Source organism: Sapajus apella, unplaced genomic scaffold (assembly GCF_009761245.1).
Source record: "Sapajus apella isolate SASKATOON/1434 unplaced genomic scaffold, GSC_monkey_1.0 scaffold59, whole genome shotgun sequence".
Lineage (NCBI taxonomy): Eukaryota > Metazoa > Chordata > Mammalia > Primates > Cebidae > Sapajus > Sapajus apella.
In genome coordinates, this window is record NW_022436999.1 from 8,139,929 (window position 1) to 8,145,928 (window position 6,000).

The window sequence follows — 6,000 nt, forward strand, 5'->3', positions numbered from 1 at the left end:
TAAAATTTCTAAAGGCAAAACGAAACTAAAAAATGGCCAGCATTTACTTCTAGGTTATATACCAATTAATTTTTGAAATTACTAGCTTTCCGAAAGAAGTGTTACTCATGTTAAAAAAAAAAAACAAAAACAAACAAAAAAAGCACAACTAAAGCATAGTGTTAGATCCTTAAGTCTCTCAGGACTTCCTTATGTTGAAAAGAGAGGACAAACTGCAAATAAATATTTAGAAACAACTTAAGGAAATCTTAATACAAAATATGAAAACAGAAAATTAGGAAAATTTAATAGCCAACAGTATTAAACAAAGCATATCAAAACCAGAATTCAATCAAAATAGAAACTGAGTCAATGATAAAGATGATCTTATATACTATGATGCTTAGTTGTTTGTTCAAATAGTTTTGATCCTTGATAACACAAAATAAATGAACAAAAGTAAACTCTCAGCTCTATAGGTGTCAGTCCTTAAGGATACATGTGATTAAGGCAGAGAAGCATTTTTTTTTTTTTTTTTTTTTTTTTTGGTAACTGAGACTGAGTCTTGCTGTGTGGCCCAGGCTGGTCTCAAACTCTTGGGCTCAAACAATCTTTCCACCTCAGCCTCACAAGTATTGGGATTATAGTCATGAACCACCGTTCCTGGTCCAAGGGAAGTCTTTGCTAAGGGGCTAGGAGACAAACAGCAGGGGGCGGGGGTGGGGTGAAGGCATAGCATTAGGGGAGAAACACCTAATGTAGATGAGGGGGTGATGGATGCAACAAACCACCACCATGGCACGTGTATACCTATGTAACAAACCTGCATGATCTGCACATGTACCCCAAAACTTGAAGTATAATAAATTTTTAAAAAATTAAAAATCACTTTACAAATAAACATTTCTGAGCAAAAAATGTAAAGAGTAATTTTAAATAGTGTGACTAAAAATCACTCAAATCAACGTTTCTCCAGTGCATCTATGTATCTGGTATTATAAAGGCACAATGGAGGATTCAAAGATGAGCCAAATATGTTCCCACCTCTAAGAAGTTTTAAGAAGCATCAGTGAAATTAAGATCCATAAATAATGCCACTAGGAAGTCTTTCTGGATTCCAAGCACCAGAATTAATCTCTCCTTTCTGAGTGGCTTCCTAGTTCTATGTATTAAGGAAGAGATTAACTCTGGTGGGAGAAATCAAGACATTACTACATAGTTCAGAGTTATTAAATCACAGGCACACTGTCTTAACTACTAAAAGGGAAAAGGGCCCTGGGATTAAAGTATCCATTTTCAGCTATCAAGAACAAATGCTTTATTTTTTTTTTTTAAATGAAATCTACTGAGGTACAATTTTTTTTTTTTTTTTTTTTTTTTTTTGAGATGGAGTTTCGCTCTTGTTACCCAGGCTGGAGTGCAATGGCCCAATCTCAGCTCACCGCAACCTCCGCCTCCTGGGTTCAGGCAATTCTCCTGCCTCAGCCTCCTGAGTAGCCGGGATTACAGGCGCGCGCCACCATGCCCAGCTAATTTTTTGTATTTTTAGTAGAGACGGGGTGTCACCATGTTGACCAGGATGGTCTTGATCTCCTGACCTCGTGATCCACCCACCTCGGCCTCCCAAAGTGCTGGGATTACAGGCTTGAGCCACCACGCCCGGCCGAGGTACAATTTATATACAATAAAATTCACACACTTTAAGGGTACATATAGGTGAATGACTTTTAATATATACCCATGTAAACACTACCGCAGGCAAGGTATAACACATTTCTAGGCCGGGCATGGTGGCTCCTGCTTGTAATACCAACACTTTGGGAGGCCGAGGTGGGCGGATCACAAGGTCAGGAGTTTGAGACCATCCTGGCCAACACAGTGCAACCCGTCTCTACTAAAAATACTTGGGAAGCTGAGGCAGAATTGCTTGAACCTGAGAGGCAGAGGTTGAGTGAGCCGATAGCTCCACTGCACTACAGTCTGGGCGAAAGAGTGAGACTCTGTCTTAAAAAAAAATTCTATCCACTCAAAAAGTTCCTTCATGCTTTTCAGTCTATCTCTGACCTCCATCTCACCTCATACATCCACTCACCTGATTTCCATCTCTACACTCTTGCACGTTCTAGAATTTTATATTAACAGAATCGGTATACTCATATCCAACTTCTCTTGCTCAATATAATGCCTATGTTAATCATCCCTGTTATTGTAGGTATTGGTACTTTGTTGCTTTTTATTGCCAAATAGTATTCCCTGTAAGATTCATCTGTTTATAGACACTTGGGTTGTTTCCATTTGGGGCTATTATAAATAAAGCAGCTATGAAGATTCATGTGCAATTCTTAGATGGACATGTATTCCTTTCCCTTGGTTAATATCTGGAAGTAGAATTACTGAGTAATATGGTAAAAATATTTAACTTTACAAGAAACCTCCAAATGGTTTTCCAATATACATTCCTGCCAGCAATACTAGGTATCTTTTTATTTTAGCCATTCCAGTGATGTAAAGTGCTATCTCATTGTAGTTTTAATTTTTGTTTCCTTGATGACTAATGATGTTGAGCATCTTTTCATGGTGTTTATTCATATATCTTCTTTTATGAAGTGTCTACTCAAGTCTTTTGCCCATTTTCAAAAAGTTAGGTTGTTTGAGTTATAATAGCTCTTTATATATCTTAGATACAAGTTTTTTCCCAAATATATTTTCTCTCTGTAATTAATTTGTCTTTTTTAATGGTGTCTTCCGATGAGCAAACAGTTTTGATTTTTATAAAGTCCAATTTACAATTTTTTCTTTTATACTTCATGCTTTTTTTCTCCTAAGACATCTCTGTCTACCCAAGGGTTGTAAAGAGTTTCTTCTTATTTTTTTTTTTTTCTAGTTTTCTAGTTTTAGTTTGTAGGTTTAGGTTTATAATCCATTTTGAAATAATTTTATATATGAGGTAACAATCAAGGTTTATTTAGTTCCATATGGATATCCAATTTTTCTAGCAAGATTTGTTGAAGACTATCTTTTCCACCACTGATTAAGAATGGTGCCTTTGTAGGAAAAAGTCAATGACTATACATATGTGGGTCTGCTTTGACTATTCTGTTCCCTTGATATACATATCTACCCACCCACTACTATCAAACTCCCCTGAATACCATAGTTTTATAGTAAATCTTTAAATCAGGTAGTTTATGTCCTATAATCTGGCCATTCCTGGTTGAGTTTCATGTAAATTTTAACATCAGCTTATACACTTAAAAAAAAAAGTCTACTGGAGTTTGAATTGGAGACTGCCTTGAATCTATGAAAGCTGACTGCCAAGGACTCCAAAAAATTAAGGAAAGCAAAATAGTTTTTAAAAAGATCTAAACACCAATATCAAGTAAATAGACCCCAGAACTGGACTACAGCCACAGACACAGGTTCCTTGCACAATGAGGCCTAACCTCTGTAACCTGAGTAATTCTGCCTCTTGTAAGTAGACAGAATGTGACTCTAAGGAAACACTGAAAGAAGAGAAGTATCTATATATCTGTTGTCTGGTAAGTAAATGCTTCAAATGGCAAAATACAAGTATAACGTATAAGAAATGGATGGGACTTTCTAGAAGAGCCCTGGTCATTTGAAAGTAGCAAGAGTAACCTTCATCAGTGAAGCATAGCTCTTTTATTAAATGAGACAAGACTATTAACATCCAAATTTGGAAAAGTAAACTAAAGCACACATTACTCAGCGCAGGTTTTGAGGCTCCCATAACAGGTAGAAAAAGAATGCAATTCAAATCAATTCCACAATAGTAACAGTAGATCCTAACAGTTTCAAGAAGAAGGGGAAGAAAATCAACATGTTAAGTACCCTTAGAAAATGTGATTCAGATAGGAGAGAGATCCAAGACGGCTGATCACTAGCAGCTCGGGATTGTGGCTCCCAGTGAAAGCACAGAGAACAAGAGGATGCCACACTTTCAGACGAATTTTTGTTGCTCACGCACCAGGAGATTCCCAGCGGAGGAGCCCCACGGGTCGCCAGCGCGACTCTTGTGGCCAGCGAGGCGGTTTTGCCGCTGCCTTGGTGCGGCGGTTCTTGGTGCAGAATCAGAAAAGCACCATCAATCTTAACGCCGCTGTTTTGGCCGGCGCAGTGGGTTGCTCAGATTTTAGCGCTGGGAATCAACAAGTTGGACATCCACTCAGAAACCCAATTAAAAAGACGGTAATTATAAAGACCACAGATGGATAAATCTATAACGAAGGGAAGAAATCAGCCTAAAAAGGCTGAGAATACCCAAAATCAGAATGCCTCTCCCTCTACAGGGGATCACAGTTCATCAGCAATGGAACAAGGTCTGATGGAGAACGAGTGTGTTCCGTTAACAGAAGCAGGCTTTAAAAGGTGGATGATAAGAAACTTCAGTGAATTAAAAGAACTCGTTCTAACCCAATGCAAAGAAACTAAGAACTTTGAAAAAAGGTTTGACGAAATGTTAACAAGAATACACAATTTAGAGAGGAATATATATATAAGTGAATTAATGGAGCTGAAAAACACAACACGAGAACTTCGCGAAGTATGCACAAGTTTTAACAGCCAAATTGATCAAGCAGAAGAAAAGATATCAGAGGTCAAAGACCAACTTACTGAAATAAAACGAGAAAACAAGATTAGAGAAAAAAGGATAAAAAGGAACGAGCAAAGTCTCCAAGAAATATGGGACTATGTGAAAAGACCTAACCTCCGTTTGATAGGTGTGCCTGAATGTGACAGAGAGAATCAATCCAAGCTGGAAAATACGCTTCAGGATATTATTCAGGAAAACTTTCCCAACCTAGCAAGGCAGGACAATATTCAATGCCAGGTAATACAGAGAACACCACAAAGATATTCCTCAAGAAGACCAACCTCAAGGCACATAATCGCCAGATTCACCAGGGTTGAAATGAAGGAGAAAATACTGAGGGCAGCCAGAGAGAAAGGTCAGGTTACCCATAAAGTGAAGCCTATCAGACTCCCAGCAGATCTCTCAGCAGAAACCCTACAAGCCAGAAGAGAGTGGGGGCCGATATTCAACATCCTTAAAGAAAAGAACTTTCGGCCGGGCGCTGTGGCTCAAGCCTGTAATCCCAGCACTTTGGGAGGCCGAGGCGGGTGGATCACGAGGTCAAAAGATCGAGACCATCCTGGTCAACATGGTGAAACCCCGTCTCTATTAAAAAAAAATACAAAAAATTAGCTGGGCATGGTGGTGCGTGCCTGTAATCCCAGCTACTCAGGAAGCTGAGGCAGGAGAATTGCCTGAACCCAGGAGGCGGAGGTTGCGGTGAGCCGAGATCGCGCCATTGCACTCCAGCCTGGGTAACATGAGTGAAACTCTGTCTCAAAAAAAAAAAAAGAAAAGAACTTTCAACCTAGAATTTTACATCCAGCCAAACTAAGCTTCATAAGCGAAGGAAAATAAAATCTTTTGTGAACTAGCAAGCACTCAGAGATTTCATCACCACCAGGCCTGCTTTACAAGAGCTTCTGAAAGAACCACTACACATAGAAAGGAACAACCAGTATCAGCCTTTCTAAAAAATACCAAAAGGTAAAGAGCATCAACATAATCAAGAATTTACATCAACTAATGGGCAAAACAGCCAGCTAACATTAAAAGGGGGTATTAAACTCACATATATTATTATTAATTCTAAATTTAAATCGACTAAATCCCCCAATCCAAAGACAGTCAGGCAAAAAAGCCGAAACCCATCGGTATGCTGCATCCAGACCCATCTCACATGCAAGGATACACAAAGACTCAAAACAAAGGGATGGAGAAAGATTTACCAACCAAATGGAGAGCAAAAATAAATAAATAAATAAAAAGCAGGAGTTGCAATTTTTGCCTCTGATAAAGTAGACTTCAAAGCAACAAAGATCGTAAGAAGCAAAGAAGGATATTACATAATGATAAAAGGATCAATGCAACAAGAAGAGCTAAAGATCCTAAATATATATGCACACAATACAGGAATACCCAGATAT

General features: G+C 38.5%; 1 protein-coding gene across 8 annotated transcripts in view; it reads right to left on the minus strand.

Moving 5' to 3' along the window:
• CHURC1 (churchill domain containing 1) overlaps nucleotides 1-6,000 on the minus strand; it is a 32,210-nt gene that overhangs the window by 19,571 nt on the left and 6,639 nt on the right. The gene's annotated exons all lie outside the window — the stretch shown is intronic.